This window comes from Coffea arabica, chromosome 10e (genome assembly GCF_036785885.1).
Source record: "Coffea arabica cultivar ET-39 chromosome 10e, Coffea Arabica ET-39 HiFi, whole genome shotgun sequence".
Classification (NCBI taxonomy): domain Eukaryota; kingdom Viridiplantae; phylum Streptophyta; class Magnoliopsida; order Gentianales; family Rubiaceae; genus Coffea; species Coffea arabica.
In genome coordinates this window covers 11092544-11112559 of record NC_092328.1, presented here as the reverse complement: position 1 = coordinate 11112559, position 20016 = coordinate 11092544, and the positions used below count along the sequence as shown (strand labels likewise).

At 30.8% G+C, this 20016-nt stretch overlaps 1 long non-coding RNA gene across 1 annotated transcript; it reads left to right on the top strand.

Annotated features, from left to right (window-relative positions):
• Positions 1 to 1475: 1475 nt before the first annotated feature.
• Positions 1476 to 2155, top strand: LOC113712892 (uncharacterized). The gene is made up of 2 exons (XR_003453382.2): positions 1476 to 1714; positions 1905 to 2155. It is a non-coding gene; the product is annotated as an uncharacterized lncRNA (long non-coding RNA).
• The last annotated feature ends 17861 nt before the right edge of the window (positions 2156 to 20016 follow it).

Below are 20016 nucleotides of genomic sequence, written 5' to 3'. Positions count from 1 at the left end.
TCTCTGTCTTTTGCTGTTCTTCTGTTTTTTCTGCATTGCTGATTTGCTTACAGAATCATATTATCTTGCAATCAGCTTCTGCGATTTGTTTTGCCACTAGGTCATGACTAATTTGAACGGGAAATATGATATTAGACCCTCGTTTCACCTTTCCTTTTCAATCTGGCTTTCTTTATTGTACAAACTCAAATTTATAACTTACTGACTCACAAACTAACAAACAAGTAGTAAACCATTACCAAAAACGCAGACACACTCTGAAGTTTCTAATGAGAACGCCCTGGCGAACTGTAATTGGCAAGTCATTACTCCGAATGGTACATCACCGATAGTTCCATCAATTGGAGTAGATAGTTGTACGTCGTATAGAGAAAATTTGCAGAAAGGCACTTATAATTGGTTTCTGCTATTCTTTGCCCCAAGGGCACATGATGAACACAAAAAAAAAAGGGTTGGTTCACAACAAAATGTTATGTTATCACTCATCTATTGAATTGAGGATACTTTAAGATTGATGACCTTTTGCAAAGCAAGACCTGCCTCTTATAAGAATCCTTTCCTATTTAGTAATAGTTTCAATTATGTTCATAGATGGTCCTTGACTATATTTTTCTACTCCAAAAACTACTATTTATGGTTGAGATTGTGCTGCATAAGAACATAAAAATATTTCATACTTTGATTTAAGCTACATAAACTAATTTTCTTTTTTTTAAGTAGACTTTGATAGGACTCCACTAATTTGGCAACTTGAAGCTGCAAGTTGGGCGTCCGCATTCAGAGTTATTAGTTATGATTAAGTGGGAGCTCAACTTCATACTAGAGCAAAATTCTTTTTAGTTTGTGCTTCATTTGACGACAATTTTGGCAACTGAGAATGTGAAAATCCTCTAGCAAAATAGACCCTTAATCTCCTTTTGAAGTTTTAACAACTCCTACTTGCTATTTTTTAACTAGTTGGACCCTTAATTTATCTCCAGGACCATTCCACAAACTGACATAATTCTCCAACTTTCACATGGTTAATAGTTCTAAGAAAATAAGACCTAACAATAACTTTATACTTTTGTGCCACCAGTTCCACTTCATGTGATGAAATATTTTAGTACAATGTGGACAGCTGCAAAAGGTGCCTATCCCTGCCACCTTTTTTTGGGACCACGGGCAGTAACGGTTGCAGGTGCAACTGTTTCTAGCGATTTTGTGTATTTTGCGTACCGCGTAACTTTTTTTGCAGAACGTGTAACTTTAGAATAAATTTTTTTGGACCTCACACACGTTGTTAAAAAAGAGGTACAAGAAGTGATCTGGATCGTACAATTTTTTTGGGCCAAATCCTGGTCGTTAACTGTTCAGGGACGGTCCTTCTGATGACCGTCCCTGTCTCGTCTCCCTTTTTTCGTAGGTTGTGCCTAATATAAATATATATATATATATATTTCAATACGGGAAATATCCTAATTTTGTCAGATTAATCTCTCTGCGCCTGTGCACCCCGCCCTCCAAGAATACACAAGCGATAGAGAAATGACTCGAACACACGAACTCGGGACCTAACTAGGCTACTCCGAGACCTTCCGAGCCAAATCCCAAGAGGCGGGTTGTGCCTATATATATCTCATGCAATTCAGTGGAGCAAATTCAGTACGGCAGAAGATGAAGCCCTATCACTTTCTTTGCTTCCTTGCAGTAGCTGCCATCTTGGTCTCATCAGGTAGGTCATTTCTTTTCTCAATATATAGTTTGCACTGCAAGCAGGAAAATCAGCTTCCTTGAATTTCTTCAAGCTTGAAGTTGGGAAAAATGACCTACAAATTTCGAGGATGTAATTCTTAACATACTTCTTTAGTTGCAAGATAATTAGCGATCTAATCTTGCTACTTTGTTTCTGTTCGTACTTTCAGGGAAAATCACTATAGGCGAGAAGCACGGTATTCGGGAAAGATGCATGGAAGTAATGGAGGTTAATGGGTGCAATCTTTCATCCTGTAAGCAGCAATGCTGGGAAGTCAAGAATGGGAATGGAGTTTGCTTAGCTAAAGTGAGAGAGGGTTATCAGTGTGTGTGTTTTTTTGATTGTTAAAACTTGGAATTTACCAATCTATACCACGTTTGAGGGCTAAGTTATCAATGGAAGTTGGCTCTTTTTCTTTTTCCGTTTCATCGAATAGTTTATACTTTATACTATATGTGTTCTGTTCACTATTAGCACAAGCAACTTCTTGTTTAAGTTGGCAAGGACAAGTCTCATTCTTCCACATATCTTCAACAGATTTTGAAGTACATTTGGCTTGTGTCCAGCAAGATAGTTCTTTTTCATATTTGAAGCATTGATATAAGAAATGGCAGGCACTACTACTTTTCCCAAAAAAAGAACATAACATGTGCCACCTCCATGTGGCATAAGTCACTTTGAGATAATACCTGAAAGTGTAGGGTACTTGTACTGATGTGCTAAAAAAGAAGGGGTAAGCTTAGTACTACTCAGTTATCCAATCGATAAGCAATAATACGAAATTGAGATCTCTATAAAGTAATATACTCCTTGAATAATTAGATTATGAAATTAGAGAATGAAATAAGTTTGTTTGGAACAAATCAGGATTCTTATTACAAAAGCATCAAAACTACAAGACAGTCACATGTTATTATTGGTTGTTTCGTCGGGTGGGGCCGGAAAGCGAAAGGCATATGATTAACGGATAAGAAGTTAGGGAAGTCAATTGTGGGGTGTATAACATTTTCTTTACTATTGATGATTTTGCTTTTGTTAAAGGAATTTCTTTGGAATTGGTCAACTATTTGAGAAAATATAATTGTTTGATTGATGTTCACTACTATTATATGAGTCTGGAAAATCAAAAAGTGTCTCTATATACATGTGCGTGTGTGTCTGTGTATACATGTTTCTTTTCTAAAAGCCAGGCTTTATTTTTTTGGATAAAAGGCAAATTTCAATATTGGATTGCTAGAAGTTGTCCAACACGATTTGATTTACATAACTGTTTTAGTGGCAGGCCAAACATGCCTTAGAAATTACAGATCTGTAATTTAACAGATTCAATAGATCTGAAAAATTATGAGCAAATCTGAAAAATACAACAAATTTTAAACTCATCTTCCAAAAATAAATCGCTGCAGCTCCCGTTTTCGCATGTTGCAATCACCAGATCTATTAATCAATAGCTGTAAATTCCAATAACGATGATGAGATTTGGCAAAATAGAACCAAAATTCAAAAAAATTTGATATTTGACACTCAAATTTAAAATAAATTTAGATCTAACTACAAAATAAGAAAAAATAATACAAAAATCTCCATAAGAACCCTTATGAAAATAGAAAATTCTCACTAGAAATCCCTGTGTTGAAACACAAAACTCTCAGTAAGAAAATTTAGGAGAGACTTTATTAGAAAAACAAAATAAAGAAAAATTCATAGGAAATGGTCTCCCTCCTTAAAAGAAATGCCTTTGAGAGAAAAAGAAGAGGAGAAGGAGGAAGCCAGGCTTTATAGCATCATCTTTTTTTGACATCTTTGAACAACCTTCTATGCTTGAGTTTAAAATTTCTTACTTCCTCTTCTTTGTTTCCATGAAATTCAATGTAATAACTTCTTTTAGCCCTACACCAACAAATACATTACCAGAAATCTTCCTTGACTCCCTGTAACTAATAAGGATTTGGATCCGTTGCCACTTTATTTGGTAATTAATGCCTCTCAGGGTATAAGTTATCAATTATGTTAAATAGCATTCAAGGGTTATATCATTGTTTATAAATTTAGAAATCAGTTGAATGATCAAATTAAAATATGGTTCTGTCTAATGGGTGCCCAATCATTAATATATATTTCAGGTACTTTTGAAAATATAAGATTAATTAACGAAAGTAAATAAATACAAGTAAGGGTAGGTAAGATTAAATAGAGTAGTATATAAATGTAAGGAAAAGTAATAATTATTAGTATATCTATATATGCATAGTAAGTAAATTTTAGATGTGTTTCGAGTACCCAATGGGCACGCATTAGAAAAGTCCTTTAAATATTATGCAAAATAATCTTGATCCTTTTTTATCATTGTTGTTAAACTTAGACTAGAGAGCGACTCGGCTAAACTATTGGGTTAAGAGTCAACTGATCAAATCAGTCCAACTGTTCTCAAAAACTCGTTGATGTCATAATTATTTTATATTTTTATAGGTTTCAAAAATATTGAAATTAAGTTCTTGATTATATTTTGGCCAACTATTCTAAAATTATTAGCCTTACAATCAAATATACATCTAAAAATTATATATAAAAATGTGAATTCATGTATCTCCAACCTCCAAAAATATTTGAAAAAATAAATTAAAACAAATCATACCCAATTCAAGATCTTTTTATTGGAAATATGGCTTTCTAATGCAAGTTCGAATCACTGCTGATAAATTAATAAGAATATAGAGATGAAAATTTCTTGCTTTAGAGATCGTTCAGGGGTGTGCGTGATTTTGGTGTTTATACTAAGTGGGTGGCATTTTTTTATTCCTATGAATAAATGAAAGTTTTACAACTTAGGTAACTCAAATTAGATTTGAGAAAAACAAGAAAGAGAAGTTTGAAAACCAAATCAAGTAGTCAAACCGGGGTTCCTGGTTTGGCCGATTTTTGACCAAAGTGATTTTGTGCTACTTACCAAGTCGGGAAGAAGGCCGATTCATGGTTAGATTGATCGGACCGACTAATTCGATCTGGGTCTAACAACACTGTTTTTGAGTTAAAGATTTTGTTAATTTCCTTTTACATTGTCAACTGAACCCTAATATTTGTTGGTTCTTGAATGCACTCTTACTCTTTTTATTTATTTATTTTGTTGTCAAATTAAGTTATAAATCCAGGTACAAGTTATCTATCCATATTGAGAAACATTGGCCTATATACTACTTCATTTCTAAGCACAGGCTTGAATATATATATATATATATATATATATATATATGAAGGTACATTTGGTGAGGAAGAAATACTTTGAAACTTGTTATCTCATGTCAAGTTTGCTAAGAAGTTTATCGTATTATGGTTCTGTACAAAGTGTAAAAGGAAAAAAGATTTGAATCAAATGCCAAATCTCTTGCATTATACGATAAACCATCCATGTGATGCAGCATATCCTGAAAACAATATATATATGTACAAGTGTTCTAAAATCAAAACCCATGTTGACATTGTGTAGAATCTGACTAATATATAAATAAATTCCATATAACAGTCTACCTCAATATAAGGTTGCATAATATTTATTTTGTGGTTATTTTTCTTCATGTTTGGAAATATTAGGACATGGTTGATTTGTTGTGATCTTATTCCCTCCTAAATATTTTGGTTGCTTAATTCTATGCAATTTTATGTTCCACAATATGGTATAGGAGCCCTTTTAAAGTTCTAAAAATGACATTTCAATTTAATGTATGACTCTGTATGGCATCTCTTAGGAATATTTTTTCGTTTTTTTTTATATTCAATATCTAAAAACAAAGAAAAATAAAGGCTTGCAGCGCTGCTATTTATGCTTTGTAAATCTACTGAGTACAATTTTATTTTGGTCATTTGCTTATTTTCTTTGCATGTTCTCTACACATGATCTTATTTTTAAAAACCTTTTACAGAATTTAATTATTTAAGATTTAAGGATTTTTCTGGTAAACATTGAAAATTTAATTCTTTTTATGGTAATCTTACTCTAAAATTACTTTGGGGTAGTATCTTTCAAGTCAATAAAAAAATTATGCAAATAATAAAATGGTGAGATATAATAATCAAATACGACATTTCATTATAGAAAACTAATCTCAGATCTATAGAATGAAAAATAATTTATCAAATATGAAAAACAAATCCAAATCTAGAAATAAAGATCCAAACAAAGTTGTTAGGAGACATTGGTGAGCACTTGAGCTATCGCTTCCAAATTTTTTCATACAACACTAGAACTAAATTAATTAAAATATAACAAAATATACCTACTCTAGTAAACCTATAAATAATCTGATCATTAGAATTTATCTTTACTAAAATTTGATGTTGTTACAACCCAAGGTTTTATTCTTTTTTTGTCAAATAATTCACTATATTTCAATAAATGAGAAAGTAATTTGAAGAAATGACCATTATAACTAAAAACAAAGGGTTAGTTCACATAAATTTTCAACACACTAATCATGAATAACCTAATTCATCTCTCCCCCCCCCTAAGTTGTCTTTGGACATTACAATCTCTCACTTACACTCCCTCTCTCCATATCACAACCCATTCTACCCTCATAAAGGGATAATTTCAGAAACCTTGTGAGAACCCGTAATTTTTCCCTAATAATTTTCCTAGGGTTTTTCCCCTTTAATGGCATGTTTTCTGCATTTTCTGGCTTAGGAAATTTTCCTGGTGAATTTTATGAGTAATTATAGTTTTTTAGATGATTTTTCTAGTATTGGATAGTGTTTGAAAAATTACGGATATATAACGGACGTGGGCCCCACTAGTGCGAAAAGTTCGGAAAAATTCGGCCAATTAGGTTGAGTTTCGGATACTGGTTGAAATTTATCGGGTATTAAGAGATAAGTAGAGGAGGTGAAGTGATTGATGTGAGAGGGAAAAGAAGGATAGACTTGCATTTATGGAGTGACAAGTGTCACATGGCCATTGGTTGTCTTTGTTGACAACTATTCACTTTTTGACTTGTCTTACCAAGTGATGAAATATCTGAAAAAAATCACCAAAATTCACTCTTTTCTTCTCCCTCTTGGTCGGCACTCTTGAGCAAAGGAAGGAAGAGAACTCTTCAAAATTTTAACTACCATCTAGTGCAAATCATCCAAACCAATTGCTTAAATTTGTTTCTACTCCATAAAATCCCTCCATTTGGTGCTAGTAAGTGATTTTGTGGAAGTGTTCAAGGAAGCTAAGGTGTCCTACAACTCTCCCTCTCTTGTGTTCTAGGTAAGTGGTGTTTGAACTTCCTCCTACACTTAATGAAGCTTAAGTTGTGCTTAATGGTAGCTAAAGTGATGATTTTGTGGTTTATTTCTTGGTTTGAGATGAATTGGTGAAGTTTTCCATTTATTGATGAATTTTCTGGTTTAATGTGATCATGATGTTGTGGCTATCTATGATGGTTGGAAATGATGGTTAATGACTATAGTAGGTGTACATGATTGGTTATTGCAAGCAATTTTGGGTTTGGAAGGAATTTGAGAAAGTTAGGGTTTTATATCCCCAATTCTGTCCGGTTTTGTATCTCATGGTTAGAGGCCGAATTGGCCTTGGATTAAAACATGAAAGTTGTAGGTATTGATGTGTTTGAGGTGCCTGTAAAATTTCAGGTTCATTGGAGTTGTGTAGGGTGAGAAAAGTCAATTTTACTGTTGCTGTTCTGGGTTCTTCAGGATGGCCGAACTGCGCCTGTAATTGGCTATTTTGACTGGAATTGCTTTGGATTTGGTTGTTGAGGTCTTCTGATGAAATGTAGCTTGATGTCTTAGTTACCATATGCCTTTGGAATCAATGAATTTGGACTTGTATAGACTGAGTTGGACTAATTACAGCATAGTGTAATTTGTAAACCTGCAATTAAGGTTCTGGTTTGGTATTTTGCATATTTGACCTAGTTGTGCTAGGATTTGGACTGAGTGGCCTTCTACATTGTTGTAGCCTTGTCTTTTAGCTTCGAGATGGTGGGTCTTGTACCCTCATCCGATAAGCGTAGCGCAATTTGTGCCATTACCGCATAATGAGGACAAAACTGTTTTTTTTCCAGGGCCAAAGTTAATTGCATTTCCGGATTTTCTGGTTACCTATGATACTTGTATATGCATATGAAACCCTATTGGAGTTGTGATTGGCATTGCTTTATGACTCGTTATCGAGTCTCATTGTACTTGTTTACGTGTTCTAGGGCGTGACGGTGGTTCACGACATTCTCTTGACGGAAGTGCATGAAACAACACTTAATTGATAAGTGAGTATACTACTCACTTGAATGTTACAATGTGGCTTTGCTATATGTGATTTTGATGCCTTGAAGGCTTATTTGGCTATTGGAATTGATTGAGGTGAGAGTGTACTTGACCGCCCTCACCCCTTGTGATACCGTTAATGACTGTTTACCGCTTCACTGATATACTGCACTTGCTATATGAGATATTGAATTCACTTTATGAAAAACTGATTTGGTGTCGTTTGGACGAGTATCCAACGGCCTTACTGTACTACTGAGCTCAACCCCGTTGGTAGTCAATTGAATCGAGCCGGCGGGGGCTTGGTCGTGAAAATTGACATGCCACGGGGACTGTACTGGGGAATCTTGTAGTAATGAGACTCTTGATTCCGGTAAACTCGAGTATTACCAAAAGCTACTGATTGGAGTGCGGGCCCGGTTGGGGTATGTTTGGTGGAAGGGATGGGAGTGAAGTGGGTTCTACGGTTGGTACTCATAAACGTTGACGGAGAGTCAATGAGATTGGATCAAGAATGTAAGCGTGGAAATGGGCTCTTGAGAGCCGTCCGTATCCTTTTACCGACTTGTTTTATTCTTTAATTGTGTACTTGAAATGAAAGGTTATGCTATATGCTCTTTGTTGCTTACGTGGTAGTAACTCACTGGGCTTAAACTCATTCCGTTCCATTTGTTTTCCTTACAGGAAATGACCACTTTTGGATAAGGTTGTGTTAGTTGGTTGTCAAGTTGAGCTCATGTAAATGTCTTTTGAATAGCTCGAAACCCTAATGTGTATTGGGTACAATTTCTTTTGATTGGCAAACTGAACATGTATATCCATGATGAATCGTTTTGATATGCCGCTTTGGCTTTTGGCTTGTAAATGTTACATTTCAATGTATATATGTTTGGTTGACATTTGGTTGGATTTCGGATTAACTCGTATTTCAAACGGCAAAAGAAAATTTTGGCTACTCTCGGCCTAGTATCCGGATTCTGACGTGGCCGGTACTGTTCATCATCGGCTTTGATTTTCGTTTTTTTTTTGTTTGTGATTTTGACTTGTTTGCGCGCGTTGGTATGTTCCGGAACGTATTAGATCGACGTCAACTGATCCGTTAGTCCTGGCGAGAGCTGGGCAGGCAGTCCGCTAACCCCTTTGGTTCGCCTTGGGGGAAAGTGGGGCTGTTACAAACCTCCCTTGAGGTTTCTTACTATTTCACTTAGTTCCCTTGATGTTTTAAAAATTACACTTGCCTCCCTTGATTTGACACTTTGGTAACCAAATTTTAAAATATAGTCAAAATTTTAATGAATACCCTAAAATGCCCTTATCTTACAAAGTACAATTTGTTTTTCTAAACAAAAAGAGTGTCAAGTTTTTCATGCCAATATTTGTTATTTGATAATCAACTATAATAATAAACCTTTGCTGTAATATGGTATTTTTTATAGTGCTTTACTGGGAATATAAATTCTTTTATAATAGAGAAGAAAGTGTTATTTTGTTTTTTTTTTTAAGTTTATGGACTTTTTTTAATAAAAATTTATGGACTAGTTTAGCGGTGGAACTATCATAATTTGGTAGTGATTTTGGGCCATTTGATTTTAATCATTGTTGACTTATCCTTGATTTTGATACCAAATAAAAGAGCTACAAAAAAATTGAAGGATATTAAAAGTTATCAAAAAAATATTACTAGTTTAATGTTTCATTTGGATAGATATTAGGGACAACATTGACAGTTCTTCTATACTTCTAATGAAATATAAGAGAAATGAATAAGAAGGAAAAAGGTAAAAAAAATTATAAAATCCATCCTTTGCATAAACATGGCAACAAAAGAATTTTATTAAAAATATTAAGGTTAGTGTTGTCATTTTAAATGGGAAAGGGAGGTAAGTGTAATTTTTGAAACCTTAAGGGAGCCAAGTGAAATTATTAAAAACCTCAGGAGAGGTTTCTGAAATTATCCCTTTTATAAAATAACTATCTTAATATAATTAGCTATCCATATTTCAAACTAACCAAATTAGTTTGTTACACAAGAAAGTGGATGAATACAATAAAGAAATGTTAATCGCACCCCACATTTTCATAATGCCAGTTCCACTATCTTTTTTGTCATATAATCTAATAAATGAAAACTATATGATAAAAATGATAATAGCAGTGCTATTATTTTAAAAAAATAGAGTGCGATTAACATTTGCCTATAATGACTCACATAACAAGTTAAAATCAGATACAGTTCTCTTACAATTAAACAAAGTCACCTAAGTTAATAGAATTTACTTAAGCAATGATCTAAATGCAATGCATGTAAGATATCCAAGATTAATGCATATCTTACAAGGAAAAGCTTTTGTATTTTACTTGCTTTCTAGTTTGAAGCTTTATACACTACTAAAGAAAGCTCTATGGCATTCATATCTAAAGTAAGTTAAGGGTTTTAGGAAACTCATATAAAATATTAGAAACGACTACTCACAAAATCAAGAAAGAGTGCTAAACCTTTTCTCCTGATATTTCACTAGTATTAGATATTGAGTCTCTAGTTTATTCTAAGAAAAATAATATATTTTATCCAATATAAGATATAGTCACAACAGTTCTTCTAGCAATAGAATATAAACTATTTTATACGTGTAGATTATGCGTCAAATAAGCTACTCAAATATGCAAATCCCTGCATGTTCAAAGAAATTTTAAAAGTATTCTTCATAATCATTTTCCTTGTTAAACAACATATATAGTTATGTATCCAATAAAAGTACTAAAGAAAAACGTACTAATCTGTGGCAAGAAAGTACGTATGTCATTGTAAACTATTTTATAAAAAAATTAATATAAAATAGCACTCCAATCGATTGCATAGCCTAGAAAAAATTCATTGAAATCCAATAGAGAGGTTTACATATATTCAGTTACCAACTTTTGTCAAAATACTCCATTGTTTTGCCATATTACTGGCTAATGATTACATCCCAACTCCAATTGTTTTGATTGTTTCTTTATCTATATTAGTTAGATTTTGGATATTGGTTCAAAATCATAGAGAGGAGAACGGTGAACAATCAAAACTCCCACCTTGAATGGACCCTGCACATTTGAAATTGAACTAGTACTTTGAGAACTCTGCCCATCTTGAATGGAAAGATTTTCCTCCCTCTTTCTTTTTTTGTTTCCTACACTCATTGAGAATTTTAGAATTATAGTTTCAATATTGAAGGATACTTTTAGAATTTTAATTTTAGTATAAAAAATAATTTGTGCACCCATATTTTGATATTTCTCATGGTCACTTGGTGCAGATGTAAATCGACTGATAGTTCCACTAGGAAATTCATAATAGGCAACCTCTTTTTTTGTTAGTAATGAGGATCCTTTTATTCTTCTTGAGGAGCCTTATAAATTGGATATTCGTGTAAATTTCTTAATTTTGAAAGTGATTAAAACTTTTAAAATATAAAAAAAAATGTATTCAACTTACCTTGTTACTTGTCATTGGCTCTGTATTAGTTCTTTTAATAGAATGATCAGGAGGTTTCTCATGTTCAATGAAATTGTAACTTTAAGTAGGGGTCTATACACAAAGTTGGTTTGCAGATGGTAGTAAAATTGTCATAAAACACATGAATAGTTATAATAAATGTATAATGACATAGCAATTTAACATGTAAAAAAGAGTACATTAACAAATTGATTAAGTAAAATGAGAAGAAAGTTAGGTATAAACTAACAATTAATTGTGACTTCTAAAATAAATTTTTATACTGTGTGCTCTTACATTCATATATATGACTTAATATGAAATATTGGATTAGATAGTTCTCAATTAATGTAGTATGTTTATCCTTAATGATGCCGTATAAAGTGGTTATATATTATACATGAATAGTTTAACAAATTACCTTGTCTATGGTGCCATTTTGACGCTGTCTTTAGTATTCGTTTGGGTTAGTTGTTTTTGTGGGTGTTTTTGAAAATGTTTACTGTAGCAGAGTTTTTAGAGTATATTTTGGGATACTTTTTGAAAATATTTTGAAAAATTTAAGAGTAGTAGAGTTTTTAAAATATAGTTTGGGATATTTTTTAAACATTAAAAAAAAATTAGACTACTTTTTAGAATACCTTTTAGAGTACATTTTAAAAAATTTTATAGTATTTGAAAAACTAGTTTTTGAAAAACTGAAGGATCCAAACATCTATTTTTGACAAGCAATGTGCATTAACAGCAATTTCATCAATCTTTGACTTGGTTTCACTTGTTGTGTCATGTTTCTCAAATAAAAAAAAGTATCAGTACTCAAAATAAATAATTTAGTCACATAATACTATATATACAAATAAAAAAAGAAAAAAGTATTACATTAGATTTTAGAATTATTATCCAAATTAAGAATTGAATATTACCAAATTAATGTCACAACATTTAATAAAATTAAAAAATCTTGGAATTGATACTATTACTCAATACACTTGTCTAAAAATTTCTTACACTTAATAATAATATAAGATAAATCCTTCCATATATGCATCATAAATACCATGATAGATACTAAGAGTACAATGTTAACAGAGTAATTAATTTAACACTTCTTAGGATTTTAAATGTAACCAACATTTGATACTTAATTACATTTACCTTCAAAGTAGCAAGTGCATTGACTTCACAAACTTCAAATTCTTGGAATGAGATAGATCTAGCATTAGTTATAATGCTTCTACCACTATATAAAATTACAAAATTTATAATAATTTCTAGTACTTTGCAACAAGAAACAAGTGCCAATTCATTAGTTGATTCAAGGTACTAAATATGAATTTCAAAAAGAAAGATAAAAAAACCTAAATTGACATATATTATACAATAGTAAGTTTAAATATACGTCGACTTATTTCTATAATATAAGATTTTTCGTGTGGAAAAGTTTGCATTACCTATAAGTACAACATTAATAGCCATTGTAGGGAAAAGTAGTTATCTCAATTGAGTAAAAATTCTTACTGTCGTTAATTATTTTACCATGCACTACTTACAAATAGGTGCAGATTTCTGATATTTTTATATAAGAACAATATTGCTTTAACTAGTTCTAGTTGGTAGTCTTCATCTAGTTGGCAGTCTTCATCTAGTTGGCAGTCTTCAAGTTCTATTTGATACATTCATGCTCAAATAGTTTGTATGTGAAAATTTTAGCTAGTGAAACCATCATTAGTTATGTACATGTTGATGTAGTATAGACCATAACAATCACCTGTGTTGACAGACATTTATCTATATAAATATCTACATACCTATATGTGCATGCACATATATTATGAATTTATGTATTTATATTTGTCAAATTTTGACAATGGTTGTTTGATATCTAAAATGTTATCTAATGTAACATGTGTCAAAGTCTAAAGTTTCTCTGTATTGTAAAACAATTTTGGATACTTTTGAGGGAATATTTTTATCACATAACTTTATTAGAAAAGAATCACAAAGGATATGACTGGATTAATAGTATAGTGACTAACAAATATATAGAAACTTTGCATGACAAAATGACAACAAAGTTAAACTTTCCTTAATTGGTTTTTAAGAGGTAATCAATCCCTCTAATTATAATGACTCATCATAGAATAAAATGCTCTCAAAATTTTAGACTCTTCATCTTCTAATTCTTTTTATTTTTCACTTATTTTTTTGTATTTTCTTTTGTCTTTTGTTTTCCTTTTGTTTTTCTTTTTCTACCTATCTCACATCTCTACATTATAGTAATGCATCAATCTTTTTCAAAAGCAAAATGCACTAAACTAGTCAACAAGCTCCTTTTTCCTATTTATCATATTCTTTTCTTTGTGGTTTAATTTTTTTTTTTTTTGACTTTTTTCTCTCTTAGTATTCTAGGAAGATGATGAAAGGAAAATCAGGGGTTACAAATGATTTCGGAAGTAGGATAAATTTGAAAGATTTGAACGGAAAGAGGAGACAAGAAAGAAGAAAATATGAAAATAAAAGAAAATTCCAAACTACTTAAGGCATTTTTTTCTAAAATATATTTTTACCTTGTGAGAAAATAGTTAGATACCTATCAGGAAATTCACGTTCACACTTTGACAAAGCTAACGCTCAATTGAGATTACCCTAACTACGCCTTTTTTAGAAAGAAGAAGTCTTTTGAAATTTAATATTAGTCATAGTTCATTAAGTACACAAATTTCAAGTAATCTTTTGTATAGATTTGTTAAATGTACCTCACAATTTTTCAATAACTATTACACTAATTTATAGAAAGTTTGCAATATAGTGTTTCAAATTTGAGAAACTCTAAAAATTGACAGACTAAGGAACTATATAGAAGACATATAAGCCTTATAAACACTAATGTTACCGTGCAACAAAATGCAATTTTAACTTATTTTACCATTAAAAAAAATGTGCACGAAAAAAGTAATCATGACTTAATACAAAGAAAAAATGGTTTCAAACATAAGTAATATACTAGTAATACTTACATTGCAATCACTTCTTCTGACAATACTCATACAACTAGAGAAAAAATCATACGGAATAAGCAATAGAGCAAGCTGCTATACAAGTATATATATTGGTACTTCAACCTATAAGATCAAATCAAATTAAGATGTTAATGACAACCACAACTTAATGTGAATAGAAGTAAAAACATTGAACTATGAACTTTAAACTGCAAGATTTAGACTTTGTCTCCTAATAAATGTTAGTAAATTCTAAATATACTAAATAATGATCAAATGCCAATTTTACTTGAACAAGGAAACATATTAGTAGTTTCTTTTTTTTTTAGTAGTTTACATTTTGTTTATTTTTATGCAATATTGCCTCATTAAACAAATATCTTGACAACTATGGAATGCAAGTAATAAAGCATGTTATGTTTTGGAATAATATCACAATCTTAGAAGTAATAAATTTACTAAAAATAAAATAGAAGTTTCAAATGAATTAGGTTCTAGATATCCAACGTAGTTATCTGGTAAGTAATTAAGGTTCTAGATATTATTTGAGATATGTCTATATAGGTATTGGTACATACATGAATATGTACATTGATATGTATACTTACAAATAATCATAAAGAGTGTAATTATATTATTGTGTTTGTACATACACGAACATGTATATTGATATATACTTATAAACAATCATAAAGAATATAATCATATTAGTTAAACAGTAACAAAGTCTACTTCTTATGCCTAAATTGGTCTTTTTTTTAAAAAAAAATTTCTAGCAGGAAAAGGGTGGGATTTAAAAAATGAGAAGAGGGTAGGGGGATTAAAACCCAGGACCTCTAAGTTTTAGGATCTCAACCTTTGCAGTGTGTTTATATTAGCATTCAATAGCTTTTCTATCCTGAAGCAAACTTGCTGCTACTTTTTGATCTTATTCATGTTTATTAATAAAATAGTTGAGTTTTGCCTAAGCTTCCACTACTTTTTTTTTGTTAAAAGAAAATCACATCTATGGCCATCAAATTAATATAAAATAAATTATTTTCACAATAACTACCTACCCATAATTAAGTAGGAATTGAAGTTGTGAGTATGAAAGGCACACATATTGTTAGATTGGCCCATCATTTATTATTATGATGTGGATTATTATAAAACAACCTATATAAATGACGATAGACCAAATATTTATCTTATACTACTTCCAAATATGCTTATTTCTCAATCTAATATCTACTAATTTTTTTACATGTTTATAGATGATATCACATAACACGTATACATCCATATGTATGTTTGTATATTTCATAAAATTAAGTTGATATTTATATTTTATATCAAATGATTGAAACGTTATGCAATATAGTCATCAAAAATTCAAAATTACTCTTAATAGCAAGTTTTAAAAATATGATAAAAAAGATTATATCAAGAAAAAAAATGATCAACATGAATATCTAAACTAATATCAAAGCGTATAGATTTTACAAGAATTCATCACCAAGTAATACTAGATTGCAAAATTCATAATACTCTAATTTCAATTGTATTAGTTAATTATGACACTGAAGTTGAAAGACTACTTGTATGTGTTATAAAATTAGAATAGATGTTCTAGTTTCCATTACATCAAATATTGCTTGAAAACACGATGGTTTAAATATTAGATATATTGTTCTTCAAAAAATAAAGTACAATGAATGTGGCAATTGAACCCCAATCCACTCTCTTCTTGATACTTGAACTAAATTACCCTTTGATTATCATGATATTGATTTGTTAGATTTAGATTTATATCATTATCATAGAAATAGTATATTGTCACAAAATTGTCATGGTTTCAAATCCCAATTATAGCAACACTTATTATAACTATTTGATTCGAATTTGTGCTATTTAAGATTCCTATGTTTTCACATTTTTTTTCAAAATTATGTAATGACATGTTGTCACTTAAAGACTAACTTTGTTCTATGCTATCACAAAAGACTACAACAAAATTATAACAATGACAAAAAAGAGAGACACTTTTTAGTCTACATGGAGGAAAAGATAAAGAAGGAAGTATAAAATATATCAAAGAAAATATGTACTCGCAAGAATATTCTTGTAGACCTTCGTATAAATCCACATTATTGTTTAGGATCAAACTTAATCCATTTCAAAATTCAATGTAAGATCTCAATCCAAATACAATCTAGTCCCTTCCAACCTTGAACTCAAATATCAATTTAAAAGAGAAAATCTACTTGCAAGTTTTAAATATGACACAAGCTAACTTGCAGATTGGGATTAAAAGAAAATAAGTGCTAACAAATTCAACTTTTAAATAATAAATAATTACAACTTTCTTTTATTTCTTCTTGTTCCTTTTGTTTTTACTCATTAATCCCCTCAAGAACACCTCCTTTTCCTTAAAAAAGAAGGAGGAAGGAGAGGGAAGGGAAAAGTTAAAAGTTAAAATTTATAAAAAGAAGATATACCTTTTTGAGAAATATTGGGAACGAGTAAGAGAGTATCATATATATATATATAATAAAGTCGTATCCCCATTCTTATCCTTTCATATTTTCTCTTTCCTACGTGGCTTAACGAGACGGCAAGTAGTTTCCTATGTGACTTGCTCCTTTTTTGTTTAGATATATATCAATTCTTATTTCCTATAAGAATTCTTAATATTATATGATTCTTATTTCCTACCCAAAAATGGAACTGGCAATTAATGCGATATAAATAAAAGAGACATAAATATCTCTATTAGATATATCTCCAACTTCATGCCAATAATTTGTGTACTGCATAGGGAACCGAAGTAAATAAGAATTGTTATCACTAGAAGAAATAGAAAAGTAACTAATTTCAAAAGGAACCATTAATAACAGAAGTCAATATCTGATGTTGGAAATAAGATTCTTAATAAATTTTATTATTAAGTGTGTTATCAAGACATAGTGCATAGCACGAAATTTATGGAAAAGAAAAAGTTAATTGAATCCAATTAACTATATGTATTTGACCTGTACGGTCAAATATAAATTCCTATTTGAGCACGGGTTTGTAAATTCCTATAAACCCGTTCGTTGTTAATCAAAACATGCAGGTTATACTCATTGCTAGGTTATAGGATTCACAATACATCCCTGCTCAGATGGTGAAGAGTATTTAGTGTATGGGCCCACACCATAGGAGTCCATGCGCTTAAAGGACTCGATATAGTTGAGGTGGTCTTTCAAAGTAGGTAAAATCGGTCTTGAGAACGCACTTTTATTTCCTATAATAATTCTTAATATTATAAGATTCTTATTTCTTACCCAAAGTTACGTAGTTTAAACAACTTAAATCAAGATAAACCTACATTTAATGTTCTTATCAATATCTTTTTATATTCTTATCAATTCTTATTTCTTATGCCTACATTACATATAGCCTCTAATATATTGATTTCAAGCATCAAATTCATGGTTAGGTATTTTCAGTGCAAGCGGTTGGCACATTAAAACATCGATTTTGGGTTTTCACTCCTCTTGATTATCAGGTACATCTTCTTTTAATATATTTTTTTTTTTAAAAAGGCATATTGATCTTCAATTGTAAAAGTTTAGTAATATATCTTGAATTTTATTTATTTTTTTATTTTCTGTTTGTTTTTTTATGAACACATAGGATTAGTAATATATCTTGAATTAGTAATAAATTTCTCTTATATTTCACATATTATATCTCACATAATATTTTTGCCTTTAATTTTGATAAATTATTATCAGATTGGTGGAACCGACAACCAATACCAACGTGAAGCATCTTCTTCCCAGATCTCAATTAGTATAACAGATGATTCTAATCAACAACACTTCAATACACTTCATATGAATCATTCATCAGAGGGTTCAACAAAAACCACAGAGGAAGGGAATCCTTATAAAAAGATTTGCATGAGAAGGTAGATTTAATATACTATTTTACTTTCTTAAATTATAATATTTACGTGTTGTTATACACAATCTTGAATGCGATAAATCATTTATTTTTTTATACTTAGTTATCCTGCTTTGCTATCATGCAGTGATAATGGAAAATCAATAAATGCTGATTTACACGGACAAATCGAGGAGAATGTTCAAACAGAAGAAAAACAAAAACAAGTTTCTGAAGAGTAGAATATTATTTGATACTATTTACTGCACTTTTTATTTATTTTCAAGTTTTTGAATGTTATGGTATTGTCGAATGTTATTTTTTCCATTTTTAAATTATTATTTACTGAATTAGATGTTCAAATTTATATTATAAGAATACTTTATATTACAATGCGCATATAGTAATATACTTAAGAAAGGTTATAGTAAAATATACATTAAGTTTGTATTTCATATCAACATTTTTATAAAATTGACTAAATAATTTATTGTTTTTCGAAGATTCCCGTTCAACGAACGGGTACAAAACTAGTTACACAATAAATTAAAAATAATTAATTCCAAATTGACCCCTCTAAAAATGCTTCTTCCTTGATTATTGACTTGGATCCATCCATTCCTCATGCATTCAAATTTTCTCAATTCGATACAACCAATAGAGTTAACCTACTTGTCTTTAAATTAATCATTTAGATTAATCATTTTAGAGCACATGTTACTTTTGAACAAACTAAATTACCTTCAAATAAATTAGCCTTGACTACATTCCTAAGACACTACTTAGTCGAGCAAATCCCATATGTACAGCTGTTGTATATTCAACCAAATAAATATAAAGCAAAAAAGATTACACCCACAATGGTCCTTTCATCTCTTCCATATGTTACGATTTTTTTTTCTCTAGAAAAATGAAATTATAAAAATGGATTTCTAGATTTGTAGTAGTTCATATGCTATTTAAAAAAAAAAATTGGACCTTATCTATAAGTAGAAGGCATGAAAATACATTGTCCATTTAGACTTTTATTCATTTTTATATTTACTATAGTTGTATACAAAAATATTCTGTATTAGGATAGTATAAGAATGCAATCAAGTTTGACTACTTTTAGGACAACTTAGTCTTTTCAAAGTGGTACTAGCAAGTGAATTTCACACAAAAGCAATTTAGAGAGATATCGACCCTATTGTACTGATAGTAATTGATCCAGTTAAAACTTGAAGAAATAAAGTGAAAAAAATACATTTTTGACGTGAGTATTTTGAAATTAACTCACTAAAAGATTATTATATGATGTCTATTTTTTTGTCTCTTGGTACCTAACTTCATCTTCCTCTTCGAAAAACCATATTCGGGCATTCATGCCAATTGTAGTGTGCTGGTTTCTTTGGTTAGCAAGGAACCAGGAGCGTTATCAAGGCGTGCGATGGGAGGTCGAAAAGATAATCCGCGAAGTGAATTATTTTTTGGAACAGCTCGGGAGGGCAAATAAGCTTCGTCGGTCGCACTTCACGGGGGATGCAGATTGTGATTTGCTACGATTAATCAAAGCCCTTCCTCGGAGGAGGACCCCTTGTGTGATTGCCTGGGAGAAACCGCCACCTGGTTTGCTTAAGTTCAACTCGGATGCC